The sequence below is a fragment of the Hyla sarda genome, chromosome 1 (genome assembly GCF_029499605.1).
Source record: "Hyla sarda isolate aHylSar1 chromosome 1, aHylSar1.hap1, whole genome shotgun sequence".
Lineage (NCBI taxonomy): Eukaryota > Metazoa > Chordata > Amphibia > Anura > Hylidae > Hyla > Hyla sarda.
Window position 1 is genome coordinate 331,619,700 of NC_079189.1, and position 18,551 is coordinate 331,638,250.

General features: G+C 41.6%; 1 protein-coding gene and 1 long non-coding RNA gene across 5 annotated transcripts in view; one reads left to right on the plus strand and one right to left on the minus strand.

The window, feature by feature from the left end:
• BNC2 (basonuclin 2) overlaps window positions 1-18,551 on the minus strand; it is a 634,266-nt gene that overhangs the window by 525,977 nt on the left and 89,738 nt on the right. The window lies entirely within an intron of this gene.
• Window positions 1-18,551, plus strand: part of LOC130273235 (uncharacterized) — a 238,802-nt gene that overhangs the window by 54,289 nt on the left and 165,962 nt on the right. The window contains exon 2 of the long non-coding RNA XR_008843922.1: window positions 15,728-15,778. This is a non-coding gene — a long non-coding RNA (uncharacterized LOC130273235). The remainder of the gene's footprint in view (window positions 1-15,727; window positions 15,779-18,551) is intronic.

An 18,551-nucleotide genomic window follows, 5' to 3' on the forward strand; every position in this document is an offset into this window, starting at 1 on the left:
GGGTGGTGGGTATAAATATGAGGGGATCTCAGGCATGTACACTTTTAAAATGTTTATAAAAGTATGGAGATATCTTAGACGAGTATTAAGAATAAACAGAAGTTTAAAATATACACATATCTGGAAAAACTCTTTTTTTCCAGAAATAATGAAATTACAGAGTTACATAGACTGGGAAAAAAGGGAATCACGAGAGTATATCAATTAGTAGAGGGGAAAAGAAGTAAAGAGTGGGAGACACTTAGGGTGGAATTTAAGCTTAGTTATAATTGTAGATTCGCATATGTTCAGGTAAGGAACGCATTCAAAAAGGATAAATCAAACCCAAGATGGGAAATCTGTACACATGAGCTAATGGATTTTATTTTCGATATGAATAGTGCCTCTAATAAGATTGTGGGGAAAATATATAAAGGCCTGGTAAAAGCAGATATGGTAAACAATGAACACAAAGCTAGGTCTCATTCGTCCAGAGAAGTAGGTATAATAAATATGCAAGAATGGAGGGTTGTGTTTCAGAATATACTAAGTGCCTCCATGAACCTGAATCATAGAATTTCATTGAGTAAGCTCGCTCTGAGGGTCCCATACACGCCAAAATTCTTATATCAAATAGGAAAAAAGGTAGACTCGAATTGTCCCAAATGTAGAGGAGAAGAGGCAGATTTAATGCATATGGTATGGGGATGCCCACTGATTGCTAGATTCTGGCAGGAGATTTACCGTATAACTGAAAACAGGATGAAAAGAACGCTGAGTAAGGATGGTAGAGGAGCTATCCTGGGTATTGGCTTAATGGAAACCCCAAGGAATGACGCTATATTAAAAATATTTGGAATTGCAAAAATATTGCTATTAAGAAAATGGTTCTCCCCAGAAGTTCCATCAGTTAAGGAATGGGAAACAGAGGTATCGCAGATGAAGACATATGAACTGATATTTTACAAAGGGAAAAAAAGCTTCCCTAGGGTATTGATGGAATGGAATAGATGGGAGGAAACAACCTAGCTGGCAATCTGGGGGGGGGGGGGGGGTAGGCGAGAGGGGTTGAGATAGGAGTGGGTGGGGGTGGTGATTTCAATAAGGGGGTTAAAAATGATATTAAAATTGTAAAATGTTACTATGCTATTGTAATTTTGTATGGATCTAAATAAATAAATAGATAAAAATAAAAAAAGAGGTTATTCAAGCAAGTGTCAGGATAGGGTTTCTTTATGCAGCTACTACCTATGAACAAAGTCATGACCATGCCCAGCCATGTGGGCGAGGGTTTGTCTGCATTAGGGAATTATCAAATCGAATCTGACGAATCAGAATTTGTTACGAATGTAATGAACAATTCGATCTGTAATGAATCCTAATATCACAGTGATTTGATAAAACAAATCGCTCCATTAAACTCCATTTAGTGCGGTCCAGGCTCCACGGCATCTAAAATGGCGGCTCCACATGTGAGGACATGGGGCAAGGAAATCTGGATAGGCGGGATCCCCTGAATCCCATGCAGCATGCAGCCTATCATCAGCCAGCCCTGTGATGCCACAGCCCTTTATAATCGGCAGCCATCACTGCAGCCTGCCATTTCAGCATTTTATTGCACAGAGACCGTTGTATTGCACAGAGAGAGAGAGAGCAGTGTGTGTTTCACAGAAAAACTGCTTTACAGCAGCATTTCACCACAAGCCCAAATCACTGCAGAAAAGCACTGACAGGGAAGGGAGAGAGAGAAAGTACACTTTTGGGTGTACTACACAGCGACTCTGTACTAGTGCATTGAGGTTTACAACAACTCTAAAGCTAATAGGGGCCAGTTAGGCTGAGCACTAAAAGCCATAGACAACTGCTATTAGTGCATAATAATACTGTACTGGGCCGTACTACACAGCGACTCTGTGCAGCAGCACTAGTGTGTACTACAACTCTAAAGCTAATAGGGGCCAGTTAGGGCACTGAGCACTAAAAGCCATAGTCACCTGATTTTAGTGCCTAATACAGGTTGCATAGCAGAGCGTATTGTCCTCTCATAAGTGTAACATGTGCGTACATAGGTGGTGTACATTTTTTTTTCCTGTCAAACTAATTTGGGCCTACTTACTGTGAAAGGCCAGCCAAAGCTACACACTTGTTTTTGTAGCCTAATACAGTTTTAAGCAAAGCATATTGTCCACCTCTCATAAGTGTAAGCTGTACGTACACCTACGTGGTGTACAATTTTTTTTCCCTGTTAAACTGATTTGGGCCTAGTTACTGTGAAAGGCCAGCCAAATCTACACACTTGTTTTTGTAGCCTAATACAGTTTGTAGGGGAGCGTATTGTCCTCCTCTCATAACTGCAATCTGTACGTACACCTACGTGGTGTACAATTTTTTTTCCTGTTAAACTAATTTGGGCCTAGTTACTGTGAATGGCCAGCCAAAGCTACACACTTGTTTTTGTAGCCTAATACAGTTTTTAGCGGAGCGTATTGTCCTCCTCTAATAAGTGTAAACTGTATGCACACCTACTTGGTGTCCTTTATATTTTTCCTGTTAAACTAATTTGGGCCTAGTTACTGTGAAAAGCAAGCCAAAGCTACATACTTGTTTCTGTAGTGTAATACAGTTTTAAGCGTAGTGGATTGTATTGTCCTCATTTCATTAGTGTAAACTTTACTTACCCCTATGTGGTGTACAAATTTCTTCCTGTTAAAGTCATAAGGGCCTAGTTACTCTGAAAGGCCAGCCAAAGCTACACACTTGCTTTTGTAACCAAATACTCAGCTGGTGTATAAATACGTCAGGTAGAGAAGTGCCAAGACGTGCACAGAGGAGTGGCAGAGGCCTAAATTCATCAGGCGCAGGCAAAGGTTGCAGCAGACTAGTGGCGAGTGGCTGCAGGAGTCGCAGCAAGAGGCCTGAGCTCCCGGTATCAGCTAGTGGTCGTGTCTTGACCCCAAATCTAACAAAAGGAAAGGTGTATTAATGTGATGCAAAGACCTCTTAAAGGTTGAAGGGTACAACGTATGGTCCATTGTAACAGGTGGGGGAAAAAACTTCCCCGGTAAGGTCCTACTCTAGCACAATTAATTTCCTTCTTGGCAAGTGTTATTGGCCTAAAAAGGGCAGCCCCACACAGGAACCTCTCCCTATTTCCACCTAAAAACACTGCCATTTCCCAGGGTTTTTAGTTGGCAATAGGGAGAGGTTCCTGTGAGTAGGGCCATACAGGGGAAGATTTTACCCCCACCTGCTACAATGGACAATACGTTTTTCATTTCCCCCTTTTGGAGGCAAGTGTTACTCGTCCTAAAAAGGGCGGCCCCACACAGGAACCTCTCCCTATTTCTAACTAAAAACCCTGGGATATGGCTCCCCCCCCAAAGTATTTAAAATGACAATCAGTGTTTTAACCCTTTAGGTGTTTCACAGGAATAGCAGCAAAGTGAAGGAGAAAATTCACAATCTTCATTTTTTAAACTCTTGTTCTTGTAAACCCAATTTTACAATTTTTACAAAATTCAACGCCAGTGATTCCCAAACAGGGTGCCTCCAGCTGTTGCTAAACTCTCAGCATGCCTGGACAGTTAGTGGCTGTCCGGAAATGCTGTGAGTTGTTGTTTTGCAACAGCTGGAGGCTCTGTTTTGGAAATACTGCCGTACAATACGTTTTTTATTTTTATTAGGGGGACAGTGTAAGGGGGTGTAAATGTAGTGTTTTACCCTTTATTATGTGTAAGTGTAGTGTAGTGTTTTTAGGGTACGTTCACACTGGCGAAGGTTTACAGCGAATTTACCGCTAGGAGTTTGCCCTGTGGCAAAAAATTTGCTGCAGCTCATACTTGAAGCAGAAAACTTACTGTAAACCCGCCAGTGTGAATGTACCCTGTACGTTCACATGGGGGGCAAACCTCCAGCTGTTTCAAAACTACAACTCCCAGCATGTACTGACAGACCGTGCATGCTGGGAGTTGTACTTTTGCAACAGCTGGAGGCACACTGGTTGGAAAACCTTCAGTTAGGTTCTGTTACCTAACTCAGTATTTTCCAATCAGTGTGCCTCCAGCTGTTGCAAAACTTCAACTTCCAGCATGTACTGATCGCCGAAAGGCATGCTGGGAGATGTAGTTATGCAACAGCTGGAGGGATCGCAACTACAACTCCCAGCATACAGAGACAGCTGTTTGCTGTTTAGGCATGCTGGGAGTTGCAGTTTTGCAACAACTGGAGAGCTATAGTTTAGAGACCACTGCACAGTGGTCTCCAAACTGTGGACCTCCAGATGTTGCAAAACTACAACTCCCAGCATGCCCAGACAGCAAACTGCTGTCTGGGCATGCTGGGAGTTGTAGTTTTGCAAGATCTGGAGGTGCACAGTATAGAGATCACTTTGCAGTGGTCTCAAACTGTAGACCTCCAGCTGTTGCAAAACTGCAACTCCCAGCAAGCCTAAACAGCTCTCTGGGCATGCTGGGAGTTGTAGTTTTGCAACATCTGGAGGGTTACAGTTTAGAGACCACTATAGTGGTCTCAGACTGTAGCCCTCCAGATGTTGCTAAGTAACTCACCGGCTTCCGTCAGATCCAGGGAGCTGCGTTGCGGTCCTCTTCTTCCGCCGATCGTCGCCCGCTGCCGCCGCTGATCGTCACCCGCTGCCGTCGCCGATGGGTAAGTGGATCTTCGCCGCCGGTCCCTGTCGGTTTCCCCGTCCTGCCCCGCCTATTGTGGGTGGGCAGAACGGGGAAACCGAAAGTAAGCCCCTCCACCCCCGATCTGCTATTGGTGGTCGCGTCTAGACCACCAATAGCAGAGATAGGAGGGGTGGCACCTCTGCCACCTTACTCCTATCGCTACAGGGGGATCGTGGGTGTCTAGGACACCCGCGATCCCCCTTCTATTCCGGGTCACCGGTTCACCATAGACCCGTAATGACCCGGAATCGGCGCAAATCGCAAGTGTGAATTCACTTGCAATTTGCGCCAATCGCCGACATGGGGTGGTCTAATGACCCCCCTTGGCATTTGCGCGGGGTGCCTGCTGATAGATATCAGCAGTCACCCCGGCCCGGTCCCCGCCCGGCGTGCGGCGGGGACTGAAATTCCCACGGGCGTACAGGTACGCCCTTGGTCCTTAAGTACCAGGGAGCAAATGCGTACCTGTACGCCCTTGGTCCTTAAGGGGTTAAAGGGGTACTCCGGTGAAAACCTTTTTTCTTTTAAATCAACTGGTGACAGAAAGTTAAACATATTTGTAAATTACTTCTATTAAAAAATCTTAATCCTTCCAGTACTTATTAACTTCTGAATGCTACAGAGGAAATTCCTTTATTTTTGGAACACTGATGACATCACGAGCACAGTGCTCTCTGCTGACATCTCTGTCCATTTTAGCAACCGTCCATTTTAGCAACCGTTGCCGACCATCGACCTTTGCAAGAGAACTCTGCCTGCCATTTTCCTTTTTCCACCATTATAACTGAACTCCACCTGCCCTGTCTGAAAACCTGAAATCGCTTTGACTCTTCTTTCTTAGTTTAGCCCTGAGTTAGTTAGTTTCTGACCCAATTTGCTTCCTGACCACATCTGTCTGATTGTTGCCTACCACAAACTCAAAAACGTGAAACAATTGAGTTCCTTCTTTTTTTCTTAAAAGAAAAAGCACCTACTCGAGGTGCCATGACTGTTGAAAGTACCAATATTGCTGCTATGAAGCTGCTGATTTATGTAACTTATTGAGTCCTGCAAGACCGTCTTTGTGCAATATTATGAAACAAGAAAAATAAAGCCCGAAGAATCTTCCTGATAACAGTGAGTTACTGCATTTTATTACTCACGAAACAAATACTGTTTAATGTTGGCGTGCTGCAAGCATTTGAATAGCCCTACACACGTGTTGTAATCAGCCTACCACAACCTGTCTGCCATAACAAGATAACTCCGCCTGCCCTATCCATCTGTCCCTCACCCATTGTAAGTAAATTTGCCTGGACTGGGAGAAAAACCTGAGAATAACTGGGACTGTGCTTATTCTAACATCAACTTATTTATATAGGCCTTTTGTCAGAAAGTCCAGACCTGTCCAGAAATAGTAAGGTAAATAAAAAGCAATAAATACAACCCAAAGAAGGTCTCAAGCTATAGTAGGTATGTGCCAATGTATAGCCACTGACATCTGCAGTTGGAAAGTCTGCACAGTGCGCTATATGAGAAACTCCCCACAATTTTCTGATTATTGTTATAACAGCAGACAAATATTGTAAAGCCATACCTGACTTGACGCTTGGCCTGTTTATGGATGGAGCCTGAGACATCAATCTGGGTCTACTGGCTCCTGAGATGTAAAGGAAGTCATGTACGAAACCATAGGTTCTTATTTGTAAACCTGCCCTATTTCCAAATATTATGCTAGAATATTGTAGTTGTTTTAATCTTGGTACCTTTTTCTTACCCTCACATCTGGACCTAGTATTTCGTTTATAGTTCTCAAGTTTTATTGGTTATATTCTCGAGATGTGTGGTTGTGTGTTTTAACTCGCATAACAAGTGATACATTTGAATGTATTCACTGCCTTGTGGCACTTTGCAATTGTACTTTGCTAGCTTACATTTTATTACAAATGTTATATGTTTACAGCAAAAAAAAATAATAAATAAATGAAACATAATAAGGCAAATAACAATATCTTCTATGTAAAGGAGTTATCTGTGACAAGACAACTAGTCAATGGGTGATCATTTTCTCATGCCCTAATATGGAATATCAACAGTGGTTGTTCTGAGAACACTTAAACATTAGAAATTAAATAAAAGCATTTTCTGACTAAAGGGATTTCATATACATTTTTTTTCAAATACTTGAATACTCGATTTAAATGGGTACTCCGGTGGGAAAAAAAAATTTCAAATCAACTAGTGCCAGAAAGTTAAAGAGAATTGCAAATTATTTCTATTAAAAAATCTTAATCCTTCCAGTACTGATCAGCTACTGTATACTACAGAGCAAGTTGTGTAGAAACATAGAATGTGTCGGCAGATAAGAACCATTTGGCCCATCTATTATGACCAATAGTCTGAATCCTATCAATAGTCCCTGGTCCTATCTTATATTAAGTATAGCCTTATGCTTATCCCGTACATGTTTAAACTCCTTCACTGTATTTGCAGTGACCATCTCTGCAGGAAGGCTATTGCATGCATCCACTACTTTGTCAGTAAAGTAATACTTCCTGATAATTACTGCATAAAAATTTCCATTAATTTTCCAACTGTTGATGTCAGACTTACTGACCTATAGTTGCTTGATTTCGCACTACTACCCTTCTTGTGAATGGGCACAACATTTGCTAATTTCCAATCTTCCAGGACAACTCCTGTTACCAGTGATTGGTTAAATAAATCTGTTAAAGGGGTTGTGTGCTGCCCTGCCTTTCAGAGCTCCGCACGCAGTGTCCGGAAGTTCATTACTCCGAACGCTGTGTGCGGGCTTCCGTGTTCGCGGCCGCCGGGCGTGACGTCACGCCCGGCCCCTTCATGATGTCATGCCTACCCCCTCTATCAAAGTCTATGGGAAGGGGGCGTGACAGCGGTCGCGTCCCCTTCCCATAGACTTTCGTTGAGGGGGCAAGCGTGATGTCACGAGGGGGCCGGGCGTGACGTCACGCCCGGCGGCCGCGAACACGGAAGCCCACACACAGCGTTCAGAGTAATGAACTTCCGGACGCTGCGTGCGGAGCTCTGAAAGGCAGGGCAGAACCCCTTTAACAGTTTTGCTAGCTCACCACTAAGCTCTTTTAATAATTTTGGGTCATAATCCTTCCAGTACTTCCAGTAGTTCTTTTCTGCTCTCTGCAGACACCTCTGTCCATGTCAGGAATTGTCTGCAGTAGGAGAGGTTTGCTATGGGGATTTGCTCCTACTCTGAGCAGTTTCTGACATGGACAGTAGTGGTAGCAGAGAGCACTGTAGTCAGACTGAAAAGAAATTCAAAAAGAAAAGAACTTCCTCTGTAGTATACAGAAGCTGATAAGTACTGGAAGGATTAAGATTTTAAATAGAAGTAATTTACAAGTTTAATACCCCTTTAACACTTGGGGCTGCTTTCATGTTATCATTTAACTTTTACTTTTTAAACAATCTATAAAAAAAAAAAAAAAGTTGAAAATATCCATCCAAATTCAACACATCTACTGACTACCCCCCATCTTCCAATAAGTTTGTAACCCCTGGATAAAAGAACAGCTCCTGTAATACCTTTCATGTCCTGCTTATATTTTGGATTACAGCTAGACATGCATATATTCTGAGGAATGTAAATGATCCCTAAGCAATTTTTTGTATTACTGTGGGCAATTTTAGCGAAACAATCAATATACAAAAATATATTCAGCAAACATTATGTATCTTGGCTATTATTATTCAAGCAAAAATGAATTCTTACTTACTGAAAATAAAGGAAATGTGTCCAAATTGTGCAGATAAATAATAATCATTAATTCTGCTATAAAGTCCATTTCAAGGACAAGGAGATTATAAGTAAAAATATTGGCACAAAAACCCATTTTATTTAAATTATGTTTTTTTTAAATGTCCTTTTAATTCATTTGCATGTGGGGCTATGGTCATTATAACTAAGGATGGGAGTCATATAAAACTGTGTTTGATGTACCAGCAGCAAATTAGCAAAAGTCCAAAATCAGTGTTGTACATTACAGAAGTTTTAAGGCTCACGCAGATTTCATAATGATTTTATTTCTTACTTACATAGGGTAGGTATGTACTGTACTCTATGCAACTATGGACAAACAGGTACTGACACCAATGTATATTTAAGGAAAGTAAATGTAACACATTAGCACAGAGTTCTCAGCAGGGGTGTGAGTAAGTAAAGTAAATGTTTTGTGTTTTTTTTATTTTTATTTAATTTTTTTGTTCTTGCTGGCATGATTATCATGGTCATCCCTTCCTACTGAATATTAAAGGTAGAATGGTAAGTCCCATTGTATCCCCACCAGCCTTCCTTTTACTCCCCCTGAAAACACCACTGGCAGCAGAGAGAAAAGCAAAGGGAGAGAAAGTGAATTTGTGACTGTATCTGGAAGTGTTTGTGATATCTCCTCATTGACAGATGATGACTGTGAGGAGGTGACAGATTATTACCTTCCATCTGTTGTGATATTTACATAGGGGAAGATTTATCAAAACTTGTGTAGAGGAACGGTGGTGCAGTTGTTCATAGCAACCAGCATCAGATTGCTTCTTTCATTTCTAAAGAGGCCAGTAAAAAATGAAAGATGCAATCTGATTGGTTGCTATGGTCTTCCTTTACATAGGTTTTGATAAATCTCCCCCAGACTTAAATGGATAGTTGTCTCCTCTGATGTATTTTTTCAGTGCTATGCTGCAGTCGGAGATTTCCTCCACTAGAGAGCCCTTTGCTTACAGTACATACTCTGGAGGTAATTTATGAAACTGTTTAGACCTTTTTTTTGTCTAAATTTGTCATATGAAATGTCGCACCAGGCTGACCATGCAACTTTTCTGTTAATTTTCGTTTCGAGCTCTTCCAAACCTTGACTGGAAAGTGTCCTCATTTAAAGCACTTTGTGCAGTGGTCAGTGATTTATTATGTGCTACTTTTGTTCAAATTTTGCAAGTTTGGCACAACTGCCATCATTTACACGCTATCTGCGGCTAATTCCTCCCAGCCCTAAAGAGTCATCTAAACTAGCAGCATAACTTGCCATGCAACAAATCCATCAAGTGGCATACTGTCGCATGGATGCCAAACCCGCTGCAACTTTTTAAAACTAAAATAGAGCGGACAGTAAGACACTCTTAATAAATTCCCATCTATGTTTACTAGGTTAAATAATGTTCACATAATAATAAGGTTACACAAGTTTTTTAAATATTTTATTTTACTGTGCTAGGAAGATTGCTGTAATGTCATGGAAATCGACAGAAGTGCCAGCCCTTTCCCATTACCTTAGATTAGTTATTAAATATGTTCTTCTTTACAAATTACTGTATACAGTATGTCTAGGAAATACTAGGGCAAATTTGACACTGGGTGGGGTGTGCTTGACTGAGTGAAATTGACTAAGGCTCCTTTAACACTATGAGTATTCATCCGTTATTAAAAATCAGTTTTCTATGTAAAAATGGATGTATAATAACGGTTGAAATAACGGGTGCTAACAGCTGAATAATGTCCCTCAAAATAACGGGCATATTCATCGGTTAAGACCCGTTATAACATCCGTCATGTACGACCGTTTTAACACCTCTGCCTACAGTCTCCCACAGCCGGGACTACTACTACTCACATCATGGAACAGACTTGCTTCCATGATGGGAGTAGTAGTTCCCTGGCTGTGAGAGTCTGCCGGTGGCTGGGGAGGCAACATTAGTGTTTGTACTACTACTCCCATCATGGAACAGACTCTGTTCCATGATGGGGGTTGAAGTACAGGGGCTGAGGGAATGATCGCACTGGGTCTCACTTCTGAGACTTGATGCGATTAGAAGTTATTAACCCCTTAAGGACTCAGGGTTTTTCCATTTTTGCACTTTCGTTTTTTCCTCCTTACCTTTTAAAAATCATAACCCTTTCAATTTTCCACCTAAAAATCCATATTATGGCTTATTTTTTGCATCGCCAATTCTACTTTGCAGTGACATTAGTCATTTTACCCAAAAATGCACGGCGAAATGGAAAAAAAAATCATTGTGCGACAAAATCGATAAAAAAACGCCATTTTGTAATTTTTGGGGGCTTCTGTTTCTATGCAGTGCATATTTCTGTAAAAATTACACATTATCATTATTCTGTAGGTCCATACGGTTAAAATGATACCCTACTTATATAGGTTTGATTTTGTCGCACTTCTGGAAAAAATCATATCTACATGCAGGAAAATTTATACGTTTAAAAATGTCATTTTCTGACCCCTATAACTTTTTTAATTTTTCACGTACAGGACGGTATGAGGACTCATTTTTTGCGCCATGATCTGAAGTTTTTATCGGTATGATTTTAGTTTTGATCGGACTTTTTGATCACTTTTTATTCATTTTTTAATGGTATAAAAAGTGACCAAAATACGCTTTTTTGGATTTTGGAATTTTTTTGCGCGTACGCCATTGACCGTACGGTTTAATTAATTATATATTTTTATAGTTCGGACATTTACGCACGCGGCGATACAACATATGTTTATTTATTTTTTTTTTTACACTGTTTTATTTTTTTTATGGGAAAAGGGGGGTGATTCAAACTTTTATTAGGGAAGGGGTTGAATGACCTTTATTAACATTTTTTTTACATTTTTTTTGCAGTGTTATAGGTCCCATAGGGACCTATAACACTGCACACACTGATCTTTTACACAGATCACAGGCGTGTATTAACACGCCTGTGATCAGTGTTATCGGCGCTTGACTGCTCCTGCCTGGATCTCAGGCACGGAGCAGTCATTCGCCGATCGGACACCGAGGAGGCAGGTAAGGGCTCTCCCGGTGTCCGGTCAGCTGTTCGGGATGCCGCAATTTCACCGCAGCGGTCCCGAACAGCCCGACTGAGCAGCTGGGTCACTTTCACTTTCACTTTAGAAGCGGCGGTCAGCTTTCACCGCCGCTTCTAAAGGGTTAATACCACACATCGCCGTGATCGGCGATGTGTGGTATTAGCAGCGGGTCCCGGCCGTTGATGAGCGCCGGGACCGACGCCATATGATGCGGGATCGCGGCGCGATCCCGCTTCATATCGCGGGAGCCGGCGCAGGACGTAAATATACGTCCTGCGTCGTTAAGGGGTTAAACAGGGGAGCGGGCGGCATGCTCCACTCCCCTGCGATGTACAGTGTATTTACTATCATTTTTAAACTCCCCGCTGGGAGCCCTGAATGGCTCCTCGGTGCCAGCAGGGTTTTCAAATAGAAGCGCTGTGATGGGAAAAGATATATAGAATGGTTGGGGGGGGGTATACGTTTGGCCCCCGTAGCGGTACTATATATCTTGCCACCTGCTGTACTATATAAGTCTTGCCCCCCCCCCTCCCTCCCGTGGCACATTTATATAGGTATTGTCCCCCGCAGCGCATGTGTATCTATATTTTCCCACTGTAGCGCTATCATAACCCCCCGGCAGCGCTATGAATGAAAAGTATTCTATTAGCACCGCAGCGCTATCATAAGCCCTTGGCAGCGCTATGAATGAAAAGTTTTCTATTAGCAGTGCATCGGGCTGGAAAGCCGGCCGGCTACTTGTCTTTCATGGCGTTGCAGCAGCATATGTACATAGAAGCACTGTGGGGGCCAGATAACGCTATATGTCTGGCCCCCACAGCGCTTCTATAATCATATGCCGCCGCGCTATCAATGACAAGTATTCTATCAGCAGTGCATCGGGCCGGCTGGAAGCCAGCCGGCCAGATGCGCTGCTTTTCATTCATAGCGCGGCAGAGGCATATGATAATAGAAGCGCTGTGGGGGCCAGACATATAGCGTTATCTGGCCCCCACAGTGCTTCTATGTACATATGCCATTGCAGCGCCATGAAAAGTATTCTTTCAGCAGTGTATCAGGACGGCCAGCTTCCCAGCCCGATGCGCTGCTAATTGAATACTTTTCATGATAGCGTTGCAGGGGGAAAACATATATACTCATGCGCTGCGGGGAACAATACCTATATAAATGCGCTGCAGGGGGCAAGACTTATATAGCGCAGCAGGGGGCAAGATATATAGAAGCACTGCGGGGGCCAGACATATACCCCCCTCCCAGCGATTCTATATATATTTCCCCACCACAGTGCTTCTATTTGAAAAACCTGCCGGGAGCCCTGTATGGCTCCTCGGTGCCGGCCATTCAGGGCTCCCGGCGGGGAATTTAAAAATGAAATTAAAATACATCATACATCGCAGGGCAGTTGAGAATGCCGCCCACTCCCCTGTTTAAAAACTTCTAATCGCCGCAAGTCTCAGAAGTGAGACCCAGTGCAATCAATCCCTCAGCCCCTCTACTACAATCCCCATCATGGAAAAGAGTCTGTTCCATGATGGTGGTTGTAGTACAAACACTAACGTAGCCTCCCCAGCCACCGGCAGACTCCCTCAGCCAGGGAACTACTACTCCCATCATGGAAACAAGTCTGTTCCATGATGGGAGTAGTAGCAGTCCCTTAGCACTGCAGGAGTCTGCTGATGTCACCTCTTCTGCTCATAAATAATAATGGATATTATAAACCAGGTGCAAATGGATGACATAAAGGCTCATCCGTTTGCCTTAGACTTCAATGTTAAAAATAACGGCCGTTAATTTACCTGTTTCATGTGACAGAAGAAAAATTAGTTCATGTGCCGTTTTTTCTTTCGTCACAAATAAAGTCCGTTATAACAGGTCATAACGGATAATCAAAAAATCCCATAGACTTTAATGGGATTTTGTAATGGCCATTTAACATCCGTTTTTAAGGCTTTTCTAAAGGAAGTTTGTAACAGGTCTTTTAACGGAGCAACTTTATAGTGTGAAAGGGGCCTAAGTTGGGTCAGAGGTGCGGAGGTGCGGTATGGATGATATGTACATCTGTGTTTGTTTGTTGATTTATATGGTAGGCTGATGGATTTTCTATAAAAACAATGAAACATAGAATGTGTTGGCAGATAAAAATCATTTGGCCCATCTAGCAAACAAGTCTTTCACACTCTGTCAACGTATGTCCTCCTGTATCGTATCTGGAACATTCAAGGAACAAATCCCCATAGCAAACCTCTCTTGCTCTGGACAGTTCCTGACATGGACAGAGGTGTCAGCAGAGAGCACTGTGGTCAGACTGGAAATAAATTTAAAAAAAAAGAACTTCCTCTTGAGCATACAGCAGCTGATAAGTACTGGAAGGATTAAGATTTTTAAATAGAAGTAATTTACAAATCGGTTTAACTTTCTGGCACCAGTTGATTTAAAAAAAAGTTTTCCACCGGAGTACCCCTGTAATCTGCACTGAAACTATAATGTAAGCTTTTACAAGAACTATTCAATAAAGGAAGACATTTTTTATCCTGAAAAACACTGCTGGAGAACCTTTTCTTTTACACTATTGTTTCCAATATTCTGAATACTATCCATAGTCCCTGGCCCCTTCTTATATGAAGGATAGCCTTATGCCTGCCTGCTTAAAGGGATACATCGGTGAATTTTTATTTATTTTTTAAATCAACTGGTGCCAGAAATTATTTTCAAATCAACTGGTGCCAGAAAATTACACAGATTTGGAAATTGCTTCTATTTAAAAATCTTAATCCTTTCAGCACTTATCCGCTGCTATATGCTCCACAGAAAGTTGTATGATTTTATTTCAGTCTGATCACAGTACTCTGCTGACACCTCTGTCCATATCAGGAACTGTCCAGAGCAGGAGAGGTTTACTATGGGGATCTGCTTGTACTTTGGACAGTTCCTGATGTGGACAGAGGTGTAAGCAGAGAGCACTATGGTCAGACTGAAAAGAACTATACAACTTCCGCCAGGGCATACAGCAGTTTATAAGTACTGGAAGGATTAAGCTTTTTTCACCAGAGTACACCTTTAAACTCCTTCACTGTATGTGCAGCTATGAGGAAGGATATTCCATGCATCCACTACTCTGTCAGTAAAGTAGTACTTCTTAATATAATATTTAAATGGGCATTGTCACTTAGACATGTCATGTTGCATAGACATGTCAAAAGTTTTGATCAGTTGGGGTCTGAGTGTTAAGACTGCCACCAATAGCTTGAACTAGCTGGAAGAAGAGCGTGCTAAGTGAGACAGACTTACAATGTAAGTCTGTAAGATTGTCTCGGTCAGCCGTGCTTTTCTTCATGCACGTTCTAACAATTGGTCAGTGTCTAAACACTCTTTAGGACATGTCAAAAGTTATTTTAAAGTGACAGGTACACTTTAGATGGGTACTCTGATACTGTACAACTTGCAAGGAGCTGTGTCAACAACCGTGCAAATCGGTGGCCGATACACCCCCGCCATGCATCTCTATGGGGGAGCCAGAGATACAGCGCTCATGTATCTCTGGCTCTCCCATAGAGATGCATGGAGGTGGCCTGTCGACCACCACTTTGTATGATGGTCAACACAGCTCTGAGCAAAGAGTGTGCACCGTTCCGTGCATGGGGATAGTGGGGTGAAGTTGTTTAGTATTTGAGTATCCCTTTAAACCTTCACCGATCTAATTTAAAACTAGTGGTAGTTTTTTTGTTTTTTGTTTTTTTTTTAAACATACCCTCCTCCTTTTCTGTGTTAAATTTCTTTTTGTATCATATTCCCTCTGTCTCAACTTTCTTCCAAGCTATACATGTTAAAGGGGAACTCCAGTACTTTTGTTCTTATCCCCTATGCAATGTCTGGGATCTCCTGCCTGGCGCCCTGGTCTTCTGAAGATTTGTGTTCAGAAACTAGATATTGTCTTTTATGGAGCAGTAGTGGTCGATATGCCCCTCCAAGCACTGTCTATGAAAGAGCCGGAGATACATGAGCGCTATATTCTCTCCAAAGTATCAATATCTTTTTGGAGATCCGGCCTTCAGTACGGCCTTCAGAACACCAGTGTTCTGTACAGCAGCATGAGCACTTCTCTCTTTCTACTGCTTATACCTCTCCATATACACCCAAGCATTCTGCTAGAATTTCCTGATGCTCTATTATATTTTCTGCCAACCTTTAAGTCTATTGAAAAAATGACCCCTAAATCCCTTTCTTTAGACACTGAGGTGAACTCATGAATGGAGTGTTATGAGGAAAACAGAAAACAAGGTAAGGAATAATATTCTCATGGAAATTAGGCAGTATGGTTAGTTTGCCAGCTGTTCATAACATTGCTAAAAACAATTCAATAGCATAAACAAGAAAAATATACTTTACTAACAAAAAAAAAGTCTACAAATTTAATTGACCAATGTGCATTCAAAATTGTAAAGTCATAACATTTCTGTAGTCTTGCGCCTGGCCTGTGATCACATCCTTTTGTACTAAACTTTATTCCTGTTATAGTCCAAGAAGCTGGACAGTACAACGGACTCTTGGGAGTTGTATTATAGCAGCAGAGTTGTATGGGTTATGCAACTCAACAGTGCTATTTCCAAACTGGAAAATAATAACATCTCTTTCCAGTTATGGGCCACACAGCCTTTTAACCCTATCCTTACAGGCATCTAGGAATGAGATAACAATGCATACTGGGAAAAATTACCATTGTCTAGCAGTGATATTCCTTTCTTAAAAATAATCATTAATTTCACATTTAATTAGAGCTAATTATACTTAGAAATGTGCTTAATCGCATGCCATTAAGGATGATTGTCATCTTAACAAGTAAATTATGCATCAAAACTGCCTAAACTATCATTAATATAGAAGGAACTTATTAATATCTGTTCCTCGGAGATGGTTGGATGATTATAAAGATAACTAGACATTTGTACAGGGCACTGGATAAATTAAGTTTATGCACCTGGGTAAAGCAGTCTTGTGAAGAAGTGTCTACAATATGCAATTTGCAACTGGTTTTTTGAATTGTGACTGAGGATGTCTCCCAGTTTTATACCTTCAGGGTCTAGTCACACGTACATTATTTTGCACAGATTTGATGCGCAGGATTTTCTGCTGCAGATTACAACGTAAACTGAATAACTGAAATCTGTGCAGAATACTGTACGTGTGAATGGACTCTCAATGTGGAAATTTCCTCTGTAGTAGGTGGAGTGACCCAAAAAAAATTGTAACACTGAGGAACACTGAGCTAAAGCTTCATGAATCAACTATGATGTTGTGGAGTGGCTGTAAAGATATTTATATCAGAGTGAGGTTTCAAATAGTATTTAGTTCTCTTATTTATTAGAAAAATGGCTTTTTACAGGGAGATTTACAACAGTTTTAACCCCTTAAGGACGTTGCCTGTTTTTACTTTAATGACCAAGGCCAATTTTTCAAATCTGTCCTGTGTCTCTTTAAAGGAAAACTGTCCGCATGCTCCCCCCGCACTAGCCAGCGCTACTGGCTGGTAGTGCGGGGAATGCTGATCAGTTTGATGCATACCATGCCCGGATCTGCCTCGCCATTCGCCTGTTATCTTCTTTCTTCTTGATATACAAATTAGCTCCTAACTGGCAAGGGCGGGGTTACTGTCTTCATCTGGCACTGTGACGTAACCGCCGCCCAACCTGCAGCACCGCCTTGCTTATGAATATTCATGTTCTCCCTCATCATCTTCCTCTCCACCCCACTTATTTCAGGACTACACTGCGGTGAAGCGGCTTCCAGGTGTAGACAGGAAGGCAGCACATGCGCAGTGGAGTCCTGAAATTAGCGGGGAGGAGAGGGAAGGGGTTAAGCCCTCCAATATAAAGGAAAAGGAGAGCAGTGTAAACAGGCTTCTCTGGATCGATTGATTCTCTGTGCTCTGAATGGAAGCTCTAGAGGTCGACTGATTGGACACTAGAGCCATCACTCAGAACTGAGAGGATGGGCTAGGGAAGCATTCAGTGCCAAAAGCTCTGGGCACTTAAGATGAAGAATCCACCTCCTGGACACTTGTCATATCATAAAATCTGCATGACCATCACAGATTACACTGCTCTCTCCATCCTCTATATATAGCACTGTCAGCAGTTTCATGAAAACTTGAGTAGTTTTTTAAACCCATATGCCCTGATACATCAATATGTGTGAGAGAAAAACTGAAGAAATTTTGCCCACAGCAACCAATCACAGCTTAAGATAGGAAAGCTGGGCTGTTATTGGTTGATGTGGAAAAATGTCTTCAGTTTTTGTCGCATACATTTTGATAAATCAGGGTCATAAAGGGAGATTTTTCAAAACCTGTCCAAAGGAAAACTTGCTGAGTGGCCCACAGCAACCAATCAGATTGCTTCTTTCATTATTTGAAAAGTCCTCTAAAAAAAATGAAAGAAGCGATCTGATTGGTCGCGATCGGCAACTCAGCAACTTTTCCTCTGGACAGGTTTTGATAAATCTCCCCCATAAAGTTTTTTTTTTTTTTAAATGGGGTATTGACTGTAGAATGATATGTGAAAACTTTATTTAATTTTTATTTCTTTTTTGAAGTTTAGCACAAAGCTGCAACAAAAACAAAATGTTAAATACATAAAAAGTTTCTGTAAACAACAAAGGATCAACTATTCAATATGTGATGGTAACTGCTCTTCTAATTTCCCTTCCTGCACAATACCTTCTGCACAGGTCACAGAGCAAATCTAGAACACTCTCTCACAGAAGTCTTCTCCAAACTATTGCTTTTTATGGCTTAGTGCTTATCACTGAATTCTGAAAACTGCAGATTTGGCAAACTGCCCACAATCATAAGCATGTACAATGAGTAAAATAAAATAAAAATTCTTATAATATTAAAACAGGTTAGAAAAAATAATATGTATCGAAATCTGCTTTGAATTAGTTAAAAAAAACTAGTTGACAGTTTCCCATTCTCCCCTTAAAGGAGTAGTCCAGTGGTGACCCAGTGGTGAACAACTTATCCCCTATCCTAATGATAGGGGATAAGTTTGAGATC